The 18,270-nt window shown below is 44.6% G+C and overlaps 2 long non-coding RNA genes across 11 annotated transcripts in view; one reads left to right on the top strand and one right to left on the bottom strand.

Moving 5' to 3' along the window:
* Window positions 1-1,622: 1,622 nt before the first annotated feature.
* Window positions 1,623-4,021, bottom strand: LOC122223716. The gene is made up of 3 exons (XR_006204429.1): window positions 3,707-4,021; window positions 2,866-2,934; window positions 1,623-2,109 (listed from the first exon to the last, which is right to left on the bottom strand). It is a non-coding gene; the product is annotated as an uncharacterized LOC122223716 (long non-coding RNA).
* Window positions 4,022-4,146: 125 nt separating this feature from the next.
* LOC122223715 overlaps window positions 4,147-18,270 on the top strand; it is a 102,089-nt gene continuing 87,965 nt past the window's right edge. For all 10 annotated transcript variants that reach the window (XR_006204424.1, XR_006204423.1, XR_006204419.1 and 7 more), the window contains exon 1: window positions 4,147-4,346. This is a non-coding gene — a long non-coding RNA (uncharacterized LOC122223715). The remainder of the gene's footprint in view (window positions 4,347-18,270) is intronic.

The following is an 18,270-nucleotide window of genomic DNA, read 5'->3' as shown; positions in this document are numbered from 1 at the left end:
ACAGTGAGTTTGTTCTCACTCTGAGATGTCACAGCCCACTGGCTTCCCAGCCCTCCTCTGGTTTGTGCTGAGTTCCCCAGCCTAGTGACTGGGAGGGCCAACACTGCATCATTGACCCCTAATCCTGGGAAGATGAACACAACAGAGCATGTAACCAGTTACCCAAAACAAATGCAAGTGTCATAGGAACCTTTTAAAGTTGGTTCTCAGTGGGAAACGAAAATTCTCCCTGCGTTTGCATTTTCCTTACGTTCTTGAAAACAGCCACGGTGACATGAATGAAACATCAAGTCAAAAAATAATGATTCAACATAATTCATAGGTCATAGCAGAGAAGCTGAGTTTTTTTGTGCTCTTTTATGCATAGGGATTGATGAATCCCGCAGGTATTCCTGACGTCGGCACTTTAGGTAAAGTGTTCAGCCTGTAATATTAAGACTAATTGGCCAATATGTAATTCACACATGAAGGTTTTGCCTTTCAAAGTCCAATGAAAGTTGACCACACACTCTTATCCCCAGTGGAACTGAAGTGGGTCATGTCACGGGGTAGGTCGGCTCTGTGTCTGCTTAAGCAAAGCATTTCCCCCTTTCTGCCTCTTGATGAAAGTCCATTTAAGTGGAATCAGTTCTGTTTCTTAAAGACAAAGTTATCTCATTTTCAAATAATAATAACAATGTTAAGTTTCAGCCCCAAAGCAGGAAAACCCAGGGCTGATGCTTCTCATTGCTCTACACTTACCTTGCTTCTGAGTCATTTTCAGTTCCAAGAGATCCTCTTTGTTCTCTGCCCAGGCACTGAGAAAAAGCCAAGGACAGAAAGCAGGCCTCGCTGTCAAACGTTTTCGGTGTCATTTTCCTAATGCTGACTATGTATCAGTATGTGTGATTTTATAATTATAGCTGTTTATTTGATTTGGATAGGCAAATTGGCTTGGGAGTGAAAGGGATGTTTTATGTCAAGATGCTCTAACTTTGGTTGGCAATTATCTTCTGAATATTTAGGGATGGTGACAGCCGTCTCTCCATTCTTGAATATATTTCTGGCATTGTCGGGGCTTCAGTCCCAGGAAGGGAGGAAGAAGGCTCCTATACAAGAGGAGATAGCTAATAAAACTATAGTGGTGGGATTTTTTTTCTATAAAAGAAAATCCATAAGTGACAAAATATCTCACCAAGTCATTTTTCCTCCCCAGTGTCTTGGCATTGTGCGCGTGCTTGGCACATGCACAAATTAAGTTTACAGATTCTGTAAAGCAATTCATCCTGCTCTGAATCTAATGCCAGTAATTTTTCAAGGAAGTCAGCAAAATGTAGCCCAAGAAGGAAAACACTGCCATTATTTTTTCAGAACTCTATTGTTTTTATTCAATCTGCTACTGAACTATGACTAAATCATTTACTCTTCATATTTAATTTTTAATTTTGCGATATTCTCACCCCAAATGAGGTCAAGTCCTAAATCCTTGTATCCTAACATCCCAGCTGTACAGTCATATAAGAGGTTTGTTTCAGTAAAAATGATTACTGGTGTCTATAATAGAATTGTAATAACTCAATACTGTTTTATAAATTTTTGATTCACTCTGCATTTTTTATTTGACAGCTTGCCAAGTTCCAGTTTTTATCTGATCATCTTTGCATCAATAATACATGAAGCTGAGATCTTCTGAAAAGAGGATACTATTCTCCCCCCTCACTGAATGCTTTGCTTTTGCCAGCACCAACATTGATTTGGATTTAATAATCTGTAGTCCTTTTGGTTTGATCACACTTCTCAGGAAACCCCAAAAAGAGCCATGGCCACATATCCACCAACATGGAATCAATTGCTCCTTCTTAATAAATGCAATCATTGAACACCTGATCCATACGTTGCTTGTTACGTGTAATTGATTAAAGTTTCGACATAGTTAAGATTTGAGTGGCCCCAGGTTTTCCATATTCAGATCCTCTCAACCAAAAAAATGACAATCAACAAAACCTATGCCGTAGAAGGATGATGTTTCTGATTGTAATTCCTTGTCACCTCCATCATCGCACATTTCGTCACACTCTGCTCTTAAACGATGGTAGCAGTTCTGCTGCTCTCAGGCTTCTCTCGCTCCAGCTGTTCAGGTTAAAGACCACTGTGTGAGTAACAGGTCTACCCATCACCCACCTCCAAGATTGTTATAAATAATCAGTATCAGGAAAAGGAACTGACTAGGACTGAGAGCACCACATCTTCATCTATTGTCTTATTTTCCACCTCTAAGGAATGCAGCCAAGGGCCTTTTACAATTCATCATTCCCATCTCAAATAAACAATGAAATGCTGGTGAGTAAGAGAATTGCTCACCCAATGGTTGTCAAGTGATTAAATCAGAATCTCTGGGGGGGTGCATTGTGGGCATTTGGTATTTTTAAAAGCTCCTCGGGTCATTTCGATGCGTAGCCAAGGTCGAGGCTCAGTGTGCCCCAACCTGAAACCTTGCCACTCTGTGTAGCTGGGTGCCAGCCTCATGGGCTTGTTAGAAATTCAGAAATGTACTGAATCAGCTAGATCTGTTGCACCCGGTCTACTGAACAGAATCTGTGTATTAGCAAAATCTTCAGGTGATTTGCAGGCACGCTGAAGTTGGAGAAAAACTGACCTAAACTGCTATTGTTGTAAGAGACATCCCTAAATTAGGTAAGCCGATTGCTGAACAGATTGGCCTCTCTCGGTGTCTCTGGAGGAAGTGGGGTGTAACCGTGGGGTCTATTGTCAGGCAGTTCTGGGTTTGTACCCTGGTTATGTCAGTCAGTAGCTGTGTGACTTCGGGAAAGTCTCTCTAAGCTTAAGTGTGCTCACCTGTGTAATGATACTAATAATAGTACCCACCTCTCTCGGGTTATCGGGAAAATGAATTGACAGATTTCATGGAAAGTGCTTGAGACAATGCCAGGTGCACTGTAAACAAGCAATATTTTTTAGTAGTTAATACTAACATTGATAAAGTTATACTCTTCAGAGACTCTGCAATTTCTCAGATGTTTAAACGCAGATAATAATTCTTGTTTATTTATCTGTTCACCCTCAAAGCCAAGTGAGGCTTTTATGAAGGTCAGCCCTAATGTCCACCCTTGCATTTTCAGCTCACTCTTGATCCCATTCATCATTTACAGGAGGGACAACAAGAAGGTTAATGGATGCCTAGAACAACAGTGCAGTGGTGAGCTCAACCAGAATGCCTTTCCTAATGCCTGAGTCCGGGTGACTTCAGCTGAATTTTCTTTGGAAGCCATTGCCATTGTATGTAAAAGGACTCACAAAGCAGGCTTCCATGTGGGGCTAACTCTGTTCACCTACATTTGGCCTGATTTGGAAAGCTTTCTTGGCTTTTTCCCATCCAATCCAAACAGGGATGGGAGATTTTATTAAAATGACTTGGGCCCAGCCTGCTCTGTGTTCTGAACCATTGAAGAGGGCCAAAAATGTCCCCTGGTGTCCATAGAAACATTGTTCTTATTTTTCAAAATTAATCCTGCTGAATTTGCGAGGCTGCCTCACCTCCATCAGAGCTGCAGACGGCCAGGACAAAGAGCTGTTTTGATGTTCCCAGCTGGGAACCCTGCCCTCAGCAAATACAGTTGATATAAATAAATGGTCTCTTGCCTGCCTACATTCATGCCCATCTGTTTGGAGGGCGTGGTGCCCAATCAAAAGTTGCCTAGACGCTCACCACGGGCACCGGTGCCAAGGAAGGACGATTTCATGGCAGCCTGCCTAATGCTGTGAGTGCCATCTTTCCAGTAGTGGGTTCTCATGCTGGACCAGAATGGGAGCACTGGCACCGCATGTTTCCTTACTGTTGATCGCACCTGTTGACAAGGTGGTGCCAAACTAAAAAAAGAGGGAGAGAAAGAAAACTGCTGTGTAGGAACATCGTTGGGCTCCCAGGGCCTGGCACATCCACTAAGACAGATTCTAATTAAGTAGAGAAAGTCTCTGCCCATGGATGTTCTGATGAGGCACGAGATTGGCAAGTCAAACTTTACTTGGCTCTATCACAGGGGCAGAGGGCTAGCTGCTCCCAGCTGGCAGTCTGCCCCTGTCTAATAGAGGAAATATGATAGAATACTGGTCTTTGTGATGACATCAGGAGCCAGACAAACCGGGGGAATGAATCATGCTGAGCCCAGCCCATCATCCCCTTGCTCCCAATTTTCACCCACCCACAGGCAATGATAGACCTGATGAACACAACTTACACACCGTAAAAACCTAGGAGCTGATTTTATTTTGTGTTGGCTGAGCTTGAGAAAGGAAACGAAGCCAGTCAGGAGAATGCAGGATGTGGGGACATTTTCATGCTGATAAAGGTAAATAAATTCCCTCAGAGTTTGTTAAGCGCGATTGCTAATAAATGCATGTACTCAGGTCAACAGGGGACCACAAAGGGGACCAGGAGAGAATCCTCACAGCAAAAGTTAGGAAATTACTAATCCCAGCATTCTCTGTGGACCTCTAAAGGGCTAAAAACAGTGGTTCTCAGCCACAGAATATTGTGGAGATGCGGAGTGAGTAATCTTTATTGATGAGAAATTCAGGCACATTACCTTGTCCTGTGGAAGAAAAATAGGTCGAGAAACTGCTGGCTGGGAGAATCAAAGCAACATGCCTTATTTACACTTAAAAGGGCATTTGTTAGTTCAATATTTGGTTTTGATCCGAAATTTGCATCGTCTTATTTAAACAGGAAGTCTATCAGTTAGACTTGTGGATAAATCTTGAGGTAAGTTGACAACAGTCCTCCAAGATGTCCATGTGCTAATCCCCAGAACCTGGAAATATGTTACCCGATGGGACAAAAAGGACCTAGCAGGTGTGATTAATTTAAATATCTTGAAATGTGGGAGATTATTTTGGATTATCTGAATGGGTCTGATGTAATCACAAGGGTCCTTATTAGAGCAGAAGGCAGTGTGAAGAGGGCAGCAGAGACTGGGTGATGTGTTTTGAAGATGAAAGAAGGGGCCCAAAGCCAAGGAATACACACAGCCATCAGATGCTGAAAAAGGCAGGGAAACCAGTTCTCTCCTCAGAAATTCCAGAAGGAACCAGCTTTGTATATACCTCTATTTTAGCCCAGTAAGACTGATTTTGGAGTGCTTACAATTCCTTCAGAATTGTAAGAGAATAAATGTGTTTTGTTTTAAGCCAATAAGTTGTGTAACTTGTTACAGCAGCATTAGGAAACTAATGCAATCCTTAGCTCTGTGTAGCCGACTCAGGGTGGCCCAAACTGGAGGGCCCCAGGCAACACAGCTTGGAGTAACACAGTCTTATCAGCTGCTCTGATAGAACCGACTAATTCAGTTCATTGTTTTTCTCCCCAACTCACTGGCCTTTTCTTCCCCCATCATGAATACAAAAGACTGCAATCAAATCCAATGTTTTTGTTTATCCTTATTGGCATTGCACAAGCCTAAGGTTAAAAGAAACAGTTCTCCATCAGGTCTTGGGTCCCACCCTTAAATTCACAACATTTGGCCTACCAGGCGAGAATATCACTCAAATTAACAGCACAGGCAATGCCAGCTCTAATCGGAAGCATTCAGATCCCAAAGGCTGGGAACAGTTTTAGAGCCTCAGTTTAGATTTATGTTTGACTAATGTTGTATCCCTACTATGTGCCAGGTATGAACCATTGTATGTTGACATTTGGAATAGATCCCCAAGCAACACAATGGGTTAACTTTGCAATTACTGGATATACATGCAGTGTGAAATAGCCATTATTATTAGAAGTTAATAGGTGACTTATTCCTCTCAGCAACTGACCTAACACTGTAGGGCGCCTGCTGTCACTGAATGTTAGCAGCAGGTGCCTGTCCATATACTCGTCCATCATTCCATCTCAGTGTAGCAGTGTGTCAAACACAGGGAGTTGGGACATTGAGGCTTTTCTTTCCAGGAAGCAACTTTATTCGTGCCAGCACGGGCTCAGTGGGCTAAGACCCCAAAAGGCTGAGCCCTGAGCATAGCGGGGGGGGGGGGGGGGGGCTGCCTTTTGTACAATTTTGCTCCTTTGTCTCCCATATATGGTAACATACATCTGAATGAGTGGTCTGTGTTGCAGAGTTGTGAGGAAGGTCGCGCACTTGCACATAGCCAGGTTGTCTTTCCTTGTCTTGAGGTTTTTACCACATTCCTTAGGGAGAAGCTCTACCACATTCCCCCCTTTGATGCTTGGACCCCCTATTTTGGGTCAAAGAGCATCATCTTGGTTTAGAGGTTTATACTTCCATAACATCATCACATGTGTGGCCGTTTCCCTTTTGGCTATCGCCTCAGTGAGGTTGGAGACAGACTGTATAAGCCGGGGACCTAAGCAAGGTAGGATTAAGCAAGCTCCCAAAATCAAGAGGATAATACTTAGGTGGGTTTTGAATCCCCAGAGAGTTGAAAACCCTCCTGCAAATAACTCCCCAGGGTCTCAACCTTTCCGGGTCTGGACTGGCACAAGCAACATTTCTCGTTCGATCTATGATCTCCTTTATGACTTTTCCTTCATCATCTATCTGTAGGCAGCAGTTGCTCAGGTTAAACTTCCCACAAACTCCTCCCCCAGAAGGAAGCAAGTAATCTAAGGCCAAGCGATTTTGATAGATAGCATCGTGCATTTTGGTTTGCTGCTTGGCTAGTAAGTTAAGAGCTCTGGCACTTTCATTGGTTATAACTTCTACAACTGCTTGCAGTCTGATTAATGTGGTTTAACATGTAAATGGGATTGCAGTAGCAATCCTACCCCATCCTCTAACCTCTCCTAACCCATCCTCTGCTAGGTGGCAGGGCCATAATATTGGATTATACACTTGGGAGGCCATTTATCATCTTTCCAATTGCCAATTTGTAGGGCACATCATTTCCTTTGAGTCTCCCTGTCCCCATACACTTGGACTCCCAAATCCTCCCCTCTGGCGAGGGGGAGCAGGAAGAAAGGTGGATGAAAGGTTCCCAGCACACATGACCCTGACCAGCCTGAGGGAAGTACTATATAGGCTATCCTTCCACATATCCAGTATAGTCAACCTGGGGCCCGCCATTTAGTGGCTGCATTGACATTGCCCCAGGCCTCTTGGAGATGAGAGAAGTTAGACAAGGGGTGGGGATCTGTCTGACTCAAGGTGATCTGGGGATCCCCACCATTGTGTTTCCCGGGGGGTTGAGTTATAAAATCTTTGGCCTAGACACGTGAAGCTTCCAACAGAGATGGTGAACTTTCTTCCCCACCAGGCAAGGCAGTTTGTCTCAATAATTGAGGATTTGAAAAGCCAAACCCTGGTAGGACTGGATTATTCTGTTCCATTATAAGGTTTGCGGGGATCTAATTCTCTAGCCTCCCATGGTCATTGATCTCCCATGTTGGTTCCCACGCATACGTAGCAATAAGAGATCTTCAGAGTCTGGGCTATAGTCTCTGCTAGGGCTAGAAACACGTTCCTTGCTGTGACTGAAATGGGAGCGGGCTATTTCTTATTTCTTCATAGAAGGAGTGGAAGACTTGATGGGACATGGTTGGATGGGCGGTAGTGACTCTCTTGAAATATAGCACAGTCCCTGGGTCTCTGCCTCGCCCAGGGATCTGGATGCCAATTCAGGTGCCCCATTGCCATTTGGAATCTCCTGGGTTAATGATGGTAAATTTAACAGCATTACAGACCTTTGATTGACAACCTGATGTAGCAGCCCCCTTCTGAAGGAGCACTGTTGTGCTTTCTTTTTTCCAAGTAGCCTGTGAAACACAGCTCCAGCTGGGGCATAAAAACTCAGGTGTATAGGCACATAAACCATTTTCCTCACACATGCATTTGTCATTGAGTCAGTAAACCCACTCCCAGTCTAAGCCTCCACATGGTGTATAAAGAGTCTTTGGGCCCTCTGTGACAAGTGCCCACTTTTTTCTTATGACAGATGCCTCTGTGCCAATACCTATAACCACACATACGTCAAACAACATTGACACTGGTCCTTTTGGGTTAGTAATTTGTGTCCAGCTGACCAAGGCCTCCCCTCCCCCTCTGGAACCTTGGTAGGATCAGACTTCTAACCAATCTTCACTGAGGGAGTACTGTGGGGTGAAGCAAGTGTTATTGACTCTCCCATTGGCAGATAGAATAGGTGGTCTTATGTCTGCAGGTCTCCAGGCCTTTTCCCTGGGATGAGAAGTGGGTATGGTAAAGTCCAAGTGACTCTCTGGCCTGACCCGGTTATATGAATACATGGGTCACATGATGAGGGATCTAGGTCTACAGAAGGGGTCCAGATTAGAAGCAACCAATACCAATGAAGCATCCTCTCCACAAAGGGAAGGTGGCACTAACAGAAACCTCTCACCACACATGCAGCCAGCCGGGCAGCCACTGCCAGTCCTATGGCAAAAAGTAAAGCAAGAATCACAATAATAGCAAGAAACAAGGGTGACAGTGCATCCCAGTAAGGAAACAGATATAGAAAATAAGGACAGTCGATTTGTCCCACCAGACCATCGATTCCTCAGGGTTCTGCCATGCATAGATTAGTCAGCTTCTGGAGTGACTAAAGCAGGGCTGTAGTGTCCCAGAGCCTCTGGAGTTGCAGATTGCTCCCTCCATATGGTCAGCTTGCACGGTGTTGATGGATCAGGAATGTACTCCCAGTTTCGAGATGCTGCCTTCACTGTGCTGTGGTGAATCCAGGGACCCACCTCGGCTACCTTTACTGCACTAGGTGACAGTGAATGGGCCCTTCAGGAGGGGTTTTAGGGGTTGGACATTCCACTCCTTCACCCATATAGCATCTCCTGGTTTAAAGGGGTGAGCGTCTGTGGCCAGACTCACAGGTAATCCCTCCCCAACCCAGTGGTGTAAGGTGGTTAGGGTAGAGCCAAGGGCCCACATCTGTTGCCTCAGGGTTAAACTGCCTATCTAATTTAGATCCCCACTTATGCCCTTGATAATGGAGGGAGGGCACCCATAATGGATTTCTTAACGGGAGAACGCCATCTGCTTAGTGGGGCTACACCTGATTCTTAACAAGGTGATGGCAACACCTTGTTTCCTGACATAGTTTACTTAATTGCAGCTTCAGGGTTCGGTTCACTCGTTCCATCTTCCCAGAGCTCAGGGGTTGGTATTCTGTATGTAATTTCTAGGTAATCTTTAACCCCTTTGCCACCAGCCACACCACCTCAGCCGTGAATGCTGGCCCATTATCTGATCCCATAGTGGTAGGGATTCCAAATAGAGGAATGATATTTTTAGAAGAAGTTGGGCCACTTCCTGTGCCTTTTCTATGCGATCAGGGAAGGATTCCACCCAGCCTGAGAAAGTACACACAAAGACCAACAGATATTTATAGCCTCAGACCCAGGGAAGATCAGTAAAGTCCACCATCATATTTTCAAATGGGGCTCCCCCAACACTCTGCACCCCAGGGGCAGCCTTGAGTCCCTGACGTGGGTTATTCCGGGCACACATTTCACATTGCTCGCATACTGCTCAGGCTATGCTGGACAGTCGAGGGATGTAGAAATGTTGGCTCAATGTAGTCTTGAGAGCTGTCTGGCCAGCATAGTGTCCTGATGGAACTTCTTGACAAAAGTTTGGGCCAGGGCCTCAGGAATTGCTAACTTGGCCGTCTTCAAAGTTCCACCATCCACCTGGGAGGTAGCTTCCATTTTCAGTCTTAAACCAGGTATTCTCATGTTGTGTCATTAGGGTCCCATTTTGCCAGTGGACTAGGGAACAGTGTGGCCATTAAAGTCGCAGATTCCACTGTCCTTTGGAAGCTGCAAGCTTTGCCTCTCGGTCTGCTTTACGGTTTCCCTGTGCAGCCATGATGTCCCCAACAATGCATGACTGCCACTCTTTAGGGGCCCACACAGCATGTAAGAGTTCAAGGATTTCCTTACCATACTTTATGTCTTTTCCTCCTGAGTTTATTAGACCCTTCTCTTTATATAAAGCCCCCTGTACGTGGAGGGTGGTGAAGGCATACTTAGAGTCTGTATATATATTAACACCTATCCCTGCCACCAGTTGGAGAGCTCGGGTTAATGTGATGAGCTCTGCCTTCTATGCCAAAGTCCCCTTTGTCAGGGATTTGGCCTCAATGATAGAATTCAGGGTCACCACAGAGTACCCCACAAGGCATTCTCCCTCTTTCACAAAACTGCTACTGTCAGTGAAATGCTCAGTGTCGGGGTCCTTGAGGGGCTGGTCCCTCAAGTCTGGTCTGCTGGAGAACACCTCATTCATGATTTCAATGCAGTCATAATCTGGTTGATCTGGCCCAACAGGCAGTAGGGTTGCAGAGTTTAGGGTCCACACTACTTCTAGGTGAATGCATGGGTTCTCACATAGCATTCATTCCCTGGTATCTGACCATCCTGGCATTGGTTAGTCAGTAGTCCATTAACGTCAGTACTGAATGTGGCACTCAGACAGTCAATTCTTATCTCATAGTTAACTTGTCAGCCTCAGACACTAAGGGGGCCGTGGCTGCAAGTGCCTATAGCAGGGTGGCCAGCCTTGGGCAACAAAGTCAAGCTGTTTGGAGAGATATGCCACCGGACAATGCCAGGACCTCAACATCTGGGTTAGGACTCTCACATGATGCTGGTACATTCATGAACGTACAAGAAGAAGGGCTTGGACATGTCTGGGAGCCCCAGACCAGGCACGTTGGTGAGGGCCCATTTGATCTCTTCAAAGGCCTTTTGCTGTGCTTGCTCCCATAACTAGAGGTTCCTGCCCTCCCTACTCTGTGGCCTCATAAAGGGGTTTTGCCAAGACTGAGAAGTTAGGTAACTGGATTCTACAGAAACCTGCAGCCCTGAAAAACTCCCAAACCTAATGTCAGGTCAACAGGACCAGGATCAAACAAATGGCCTGTGTTTTCTCTGGGCCGAGTTGGCACTGCCCCTGGGAGAGGTGAAAGCTAAGGTACTTGACTTTCTTTTGACAGATTTGGGCCTTTGGCACCCCCCCCCCCTTCCTGCATGCCATTTAGAAGGGCTTCTTGATACTGGTTAGTACTCACCAGCCCTCCATCTACACATGAGTCATTTGGGTCCCATTTGGGGTCCTCTCCAGGAAAGTGAGCCCGAGCATAAGCGTCGCAGCCGGGCCATTCTCCTCTAACCATGCTAGGGCCACCTGGGTAATTTGAGGGTCAGGAGGAGTTGGCAGCAGTCCATGCAGGTAGGTTTATGGGTTTGAATTATGGACTACATTAGTTCAGTCATAGCCTGGGGCTTCTCTGTACAGGAGGGAGTGTGGTGCTTCCAATTTAGGAGGTCCATAGTGGTAAAGGGTTGGTACACAAAACGTGCTGGTATCCTCGGATCTGGCCTTCCTGATCATCATAGATGGGTCCCCTAATTTCCCTCAGTGGCATCTGTAGGGGTCCCCAGTGTTGCTGCAGGGAGGGACTGTCTCCGCCGGCCTGATCTTCTAATCGCTCTCTAGGAGGTATATATGGGGTTAGGACGGGTGGTCCAGTTGAGCTGGTCACATCCAGAGAAGCCGGTGGTGCTAGAGGTGGTGAGGTGTCAGGACTAGGGGCAGACTCCTGTGGGGTTTCAGCAGCTGGGATGGCTGGAGGCACAGGTGGCAGTAAGGGGTATAGTGGGGGCATATGGCAGTGGGGTCCCCTCAGGCTCTCCCAACAGTATGGGTTTTTCAGTTTTTGGCCAGCATTTGGAGGATGCCATGATGCGAGCCATCGTAATTTTATAGTTCTCTTTAATACAGACTTTTAGCCAAGGCGACTGGGATAGGACTAGGTCTTGCCAACATTCAATGTGAAGAAATTGGTTGGGGGTGGCCTGGATCCCCCACAATGACCTTGAATACTGGACCAACTAGTTCCCTATCAAGTGAGCCCTCAGAGGGCCAGCCCACCCCAAACGGTGGCTAATCAATTTCATAGAATGTCCAGAGCTTTCCGGAAGTTAATTTCACACTGTAATCTCCTGAATATCCCTTTTTGAAATTCCTCAGAATACACTCTACGGGAGTCGTTTACTCTGCTTTCCACCCATTTCCTCCCCATAATGGACAACTTTCATGCACAAGAGAGGAGAAAAGGGGAAAGAAGGGACTAATTTGGAGAGGACACACACTTGCTTCGTCCATTTTCGGCTGCTCTCCTCTCAGAGATATTTCAGGCGCCACTTAGCATTGGTGGGTTCAGTATCAAGCGCTGACCCAGGTCAGACTCCTGAGGAAGTCTGACGCCGCCCTAAGCCATATGAGGTTGCCACGGAACCACAGACTGGGACTCAGAATTCACTTTGACCCATTTAATGGGTCAGGGTCAGAAAACTTCCTCTGTCCGTCTCATTTACACACAGTCACACAGTGACTCCAACCTGCTGCCCAGTGCCTGGTATCTTAGAGTTGTGGTTTCATTCCTTATGGAACTACCCGGGCAACTCTGGGAGGTGATCAGGCTCGCCTTCGGCCTCTTAGGGGCAGGTCTACCAAAATGAACCTGGGTTCTTACCAGTCTGATGGGCGATGTTCTCTGAGCTGGTTCCTGGGCCTCACCAGCTTCCTTTGTGGATCTGGGGCCCTCGCCCCAGTGTGCTGGGAGGCGCTAATCTCCTACGGACCAAGCGGTCCGCCAGCGCCAGTCAAGGTTGCCTCTCCCAGTGCCCTGAGGTTCGTGCTTGGTGACAAGGGAGGTAAAACACCGTCCCTGCCTCCCGGGCGATGTCCCCACAAAATGTAGTGATGTGTCACACAGAGAGAGCCGGGGACACTGAGTCTTTTCTTTCCAGGAGGCAGCTTTATTCATGCCAGCTCGGGCTCAGTGGGCTAAGACCCCAAAAGGCTGAGACTTGAGCACAGCGGTCAGGTTGCCTTTTGTACAATTTTTGCCCCTTTGTCTCCATATATGGTAACATACAGTCTGAATGTGCAGTCTGCATTGCAGAGTCGTGAGGAATAGTGCACACGTGCACATAGCCAGGTTGCCTTCCCTTGTCTTGAGGTTTTCACCACATTTTTTAGGAAGGGACCCTACCACATCAGCAGCTGGATTGTCTATTTGCCTGCCTGCAGTGGCTGTGATGTGCAGAAAACAGACACCAGGAAAAATTCAGGCTTTACCTGTGGCTAAATTATGGTTGGACCAAATTTAATATATATATTTTAATGTTTATTTGGAGAGAGAGAGCACGAGCAGGGAGGGGCAGAGAGAGAGAGAGAGAGAGAGAGAGAGAATCTCAAGCAAGATCTGCCCTGTCAGAACAGAGCCCCACTCAGGGCTCAATCTCATGAGCCGTGAGACCATGACCCGAGCTGAAATCAAGAGTTGGACGCTTAACTGACTGACCCACCCAGGCGCCCCTACTATATTTATTTTTAAACCATAGTGGACGGCTTTTGCTTTTGTTTCTTCTTGGACACAGCATGACACACACAGTACACAGTAAGTATGTACATAAGAATAAATGACTTGAGCTCCAAAGTAACAAGGATCCTAGAAAAAGAAGTGGTCATTTAACTGTTTTCCTTTTCCTTCAAGGAAATTAAATACTTCTACCTTGTTTTTTTTGCAAAAATTTTGAGAGATTGAGAATCTACCAGCTCTTCTATTGTTAATAACTGTTGAATGAAGTTAAATGACATCTTTTCCAAGTTGGTTGAGTTGTATCTATGTTTCCCATCAATTGCCCTATTTCAATATGCATTTCAAGCATTTGGCCTACTGGAAAAATTGCCCCTATCACTTCTTAATCTAATATTTGGACTTCATTCTGCCAAGGTTTTTCTTTTAAAAATAAAAGTAAATAAAAATAATTTTCCTCAGTGTATCATCTTTTTCTCTAAATGCTGTTTTCTGTTTTTATTTTGCTTGCAATCTAAGTTAGTGATAATTCAATATCTTCTGTTATGATAAAAGCCTCAGTTTTTGAGATGCCTTTAAGAGTGAAATGAAAGTATCTCTGTAGAGCTCTATAGACTTGAGAAGAAAATAATCAAAATACTGTTTATTTATTTATTGAGCGTCTAGTTGCCCTGCTATCTTCTCTTTCTTTCTTTTTGTTGTCTTCCCCCCACCCCATTTTCTCTCTTCCTCTCTCCTACAAAGTTGGCATTGTATCTCAGAAACTTGCAATTTAAAGATGAACAAAATGAAGGACTCTTAAGGACTTAGAGTTTAATAAACAGTAATAATGCAATGCAACTGTTCTGTTATGGAAGGGTGCAAAAGGTACAATGCGGGTATGAGGAGGGAGAGTCTATCTGTGCATGGGAGCATTGGGTTAGGCAGATAACACTTAGATAGAAGTTTGAGTAGGATTCTACAAGTGAACAGGATTGGGAGTATATTAGTTTTCTGTCTCCATGTAACAAATTACCACTTTGTAGTAGTTTAAAACAATAAACACTTATTATCTCATAGTTGCTGTAGGTCAGGCGTCTGGGTGTAGGTGAGCTTGGTTCTCTGCTCAAGGTCACACAAAGCTAAATTCAGGATATTGGGTGGGCTGCATTCTCATCTACAGGCTTGACTGGGGAATAATCTATTTTGAAGCTCATTCACGTTGTTGTCGGCTTTCATTGTCTCATGGTAGTCTGACTGAGGGCCCCATAGTTTTGCTGGCTATTAGACAGAGGCTGTCCTCAGGTCCTAGAAGACAGCTTTCATTTTTAGAGGCTGCCAGAAGTTCCTAGCTATGTGGTCTTCTCCTACATGACTTCTTACTTCATTAAGCCAACAAGGATAGTCTCTAGTCTAGTCTGCTAAGAGAGTCTTATGTAATGTAACAAAATCATGAAAGGACATTCCATCACCTTTGACATACTCTATTGTTTAGAAGTAAATCACAGGTCTTACCTGCACCTAAGGAGAAGAGATTATACAAAGGCATGAACGCAAGGAGCAACTCATTGGGGGTCACCCTAAGGTGTGTGCCCCACATGGGGTGATAAGAGGAATGGGAGAAGCAGGTAGATAAGAGATTGTGTAGGGAATGAACAATGGTTCTGTATAGCTGCAATGGGATGGAGGAGTGAAGGAAGAGTGACTCAAGGTAAGACTCAAGGCAGAATGATCACTGCTAACATTTAGATAATGCTTAATCCATGCCAGGGTACTTTATGTATGTTAAATCATAGAATCCTTACAAAAACCCCAAGAGATAGATATTATCACCATTAAGACAGGCAGAAACTCAGAGAAGTTAGATAACTTGACTGAGGTTGTATAGCTTGTAAATGGTGGAACTGGATCCCAACTGTCTGGCCCCTGAGTCTGTGTCTTTAACCACTACACAACCTAGTCTTTGGGCAAGTATTGAGGTGTGCAAGGAGGAGGTTATGAAAGGTCTCATTGAGGAATTTGAATTCGTTCCAGGAATCAGTAGGGAGACACTGTAGAGTTTTCAATGAAAGGTATAGATGCTCAGATTGACATGCTGCCAGAAGCACAGAGGAGGCACTGGTATAGGTGAGGGAAGATGGGTTACTGGAAGTCACTGGGACTGGGGCTGGGGAGGAGGGAACAGATAAGAGATCTTTGGATGATCTGACTCAGTGATCAATTATGAGAGCTGGGTGTGTAGTTGTGGAACTGAGGAAGAGCAACCCGTCTTAGGTAACTTCCAGGTTCCTGGCCTGAATGATTTGGGGTGGAAGGAGCATGGGACTCATCCAATAAGCTCAAAGTTACTGGAAGGCAGGGACTATATTCTTCTTTTTGGTGTTAGATCCTTTGGGCCTCGCATATGTCTTTGCCTAAAGTTACAAAAGCAAACACTTGGGCTGTGCATACTACATGCCATGCACTGTTCTAAGAACTTTGTTTATACTAACTTGTTTAATTTTTGCAACACCTCTGTGAGATCTACTATTATCATCCACGTTTTACAAAAGGGGAAACTGAGGTATAACATGGTTAAGTAACTCGACCAGCTTCACACAGTTGGTAAGGATCATAGCCAGGACTTGAACTCAGGTGGGCTCTCTTCAGAGTCCATGTGCTTAACTACCACATTATGCCACATCCACACAAACAGATGCTCAGTAGTATTTGCTAAATGTTGTTGTGTGACCTCACGAAAGTAGAACAAATATTTAAAATACAATGTGATAAATTTGTCCATGGCCCTAATGGCCTTTGTGTAAGTCTCCATTATCACATTGAGGAAATCGTATTCTAAGGATATGTTGAAATCTCTCTCTCTCTTACTACTGTTAACTGCTCACACATAAGGACTGGGTTCTATTCTAGACATTTCCATTGTGTCTTGTGCAGTACACTCAATAACCATTCGTGGAGTGAATTACTTTCTTGTATATTATATATATGATTAAAAATTAAAAACTGTATTTACTACATTATCTCATTCAATATTGACATCAACCAGAAAAGATAGGGGTGGTGGGTCCTGTTATTCCCATTGTATAGCCATGGATATTGAGGCAGAAGAGAGTGACCAAATGGAACCCCGAAGTTCAATTCTTCCTCATTATAACTTAAATCTTGGCTGGGATAATGAGGACCAGCGAGAATGTCAAATTCTAGTGATTCTTTGCAAGTTTTCCTTTTACAAGTACATCAGGGGATCAATAAGGACATGAGAACATAGGGTACACTAAAAACTAAAGGGACACAGCAAAAGTATCATGACTGGCATTAAGTGATTAATTAACTAATTAAATGGCCATCAGAGTGTAGTCTAAGGAAGAGGTCTATTTATTGAATAAATAAAAATAAAAAGCTGAGGGAACAAACTGTGACTGCCACCCTTGCTTCAGCACATGCCCACCTCTGTCACTCTGACCTCCTATCCACTTACTAATTCAAAATAAATTTAAGAAAATAACCCTCATCAGCAGTGTGGCTTTCAAACTACTCCACAGGTAAGACTAATAGTCTCTGTTTTTCCTTTCAAAATTCACCCCAATTCTTCCCTTAATCTATATCCATTGTCAAATTTCCTTCCATTATTTAAGAGCCTCTTTTTCCCCATTCTTTTCCTCTAAGATAACATCTTAAGAAATAAGATAACTTATTTATCTTTCCCCCCTTTTTCTTGTTTGCTTGCTCTGTCTTTTCTGCAACCTTCTACTTTCTTCCCACACAAACTCATATTGACTCCTTCTGCTTTAAGTATCAGTTCAGGAGTTCTTTTGGGGTAGGCTGACTTCTAATAAGGGCTCCCATGGCCTCTGCTTCCTAGTATTTATGCCCTTCTATAATCTCCTCCCCTTGAGAATGGGCTGAACTTAGTGACTTGCCCAGGACTGGCAAAAGTAATGGGATTATTAGTATGGCAAAAATGATGGGGTGTCACTTCCATGGTAATTATGATGTCCACCTTGCAAGTAGGCTCTCTCTTTTGTCTTCCTGGCTTGCGTGTTTTGATGAAGCAAGCTGCTAAGTTGCTATGCTGGAGAGGTCCACATGGCAAGGAACCAAGGACAGCTTCCAGCCAACAGGGAAGAATTAGTGTCCTCAGTCCAATAGTGCACACAGAAATGAATTCTGCCAACAGCCACAGAGCTTGAAAGTGAATCTTCTCCCCAGTAGAGCTTTCAGATGAGGCTGCATACCTGGACTAACACCTCGATTGTAGACTTACGAGAAACCATGAAACAGAGACCTAGCTACACCATGCCTGGATTTCTGACCCACTCAAGTGATGTGTTTATATATGTGTGCTGTGTTAAGCCACTAAATTTTGGACTAATTTGTTACACAGCAAAAGATTACTAATACACATCCCTTCCAAGCAGCTTCCCCTCACCCTAGGCACCTCTCCTTTATGTAGCCATCTGTATAGGTCTATTCTTGTACTTAGAACATGGTATTCTAATTATGTTTGTCTTTGTTTCCTGCTCTGCACTGAGCTCATTGAGGGCAGTGACCTGATTTATCTCCTAGCACAGCACCTGGCTCAACAATAATTGTGTGTTAAGTAATGAACATATATTCAATAGCCCTCTCTGCTCCCACTGCTCTCCTACCAATCACCAGCAATTGGTGCCATTAGGGCAAGAGAAGTTTCAGCTCCAACCATCTCAGGTAACTGCTGTAATTCTTCCTGTGCCCCCGCTCTCTCTGTCCATTTGAGCAACACATCCTGGCAAAAATGGGAAGAGCAGGTTTGTGATACATTGTCTTATTTGATCTTCCAGTAAATGCTATGAACGAGGTATCAGGATCCAATGTATAATGAGGAAATCAATGTTTTATACAGAGCTGCACAGCTGTTAAATAGCAGAGTCAAAGTTGGTATCTAAA

This window comes from Panthera leo, chromosome B4 (genome assembly GCF_018350215.1).
Source record: "Panthera leo isolate Ple1 chromosome B4, P.leo_Ple1_pat1.1, whole genome shotgun sequence".
Classification (NCBI taxonomy): Eukaryota; Metazoa; Chordata; class Mammalia; order Carnivora; family Felidae; genus Panthera; species Panthera leo.
This window is presented reverse-complemented; position numbering and strand designations above follow the sequence as displayed.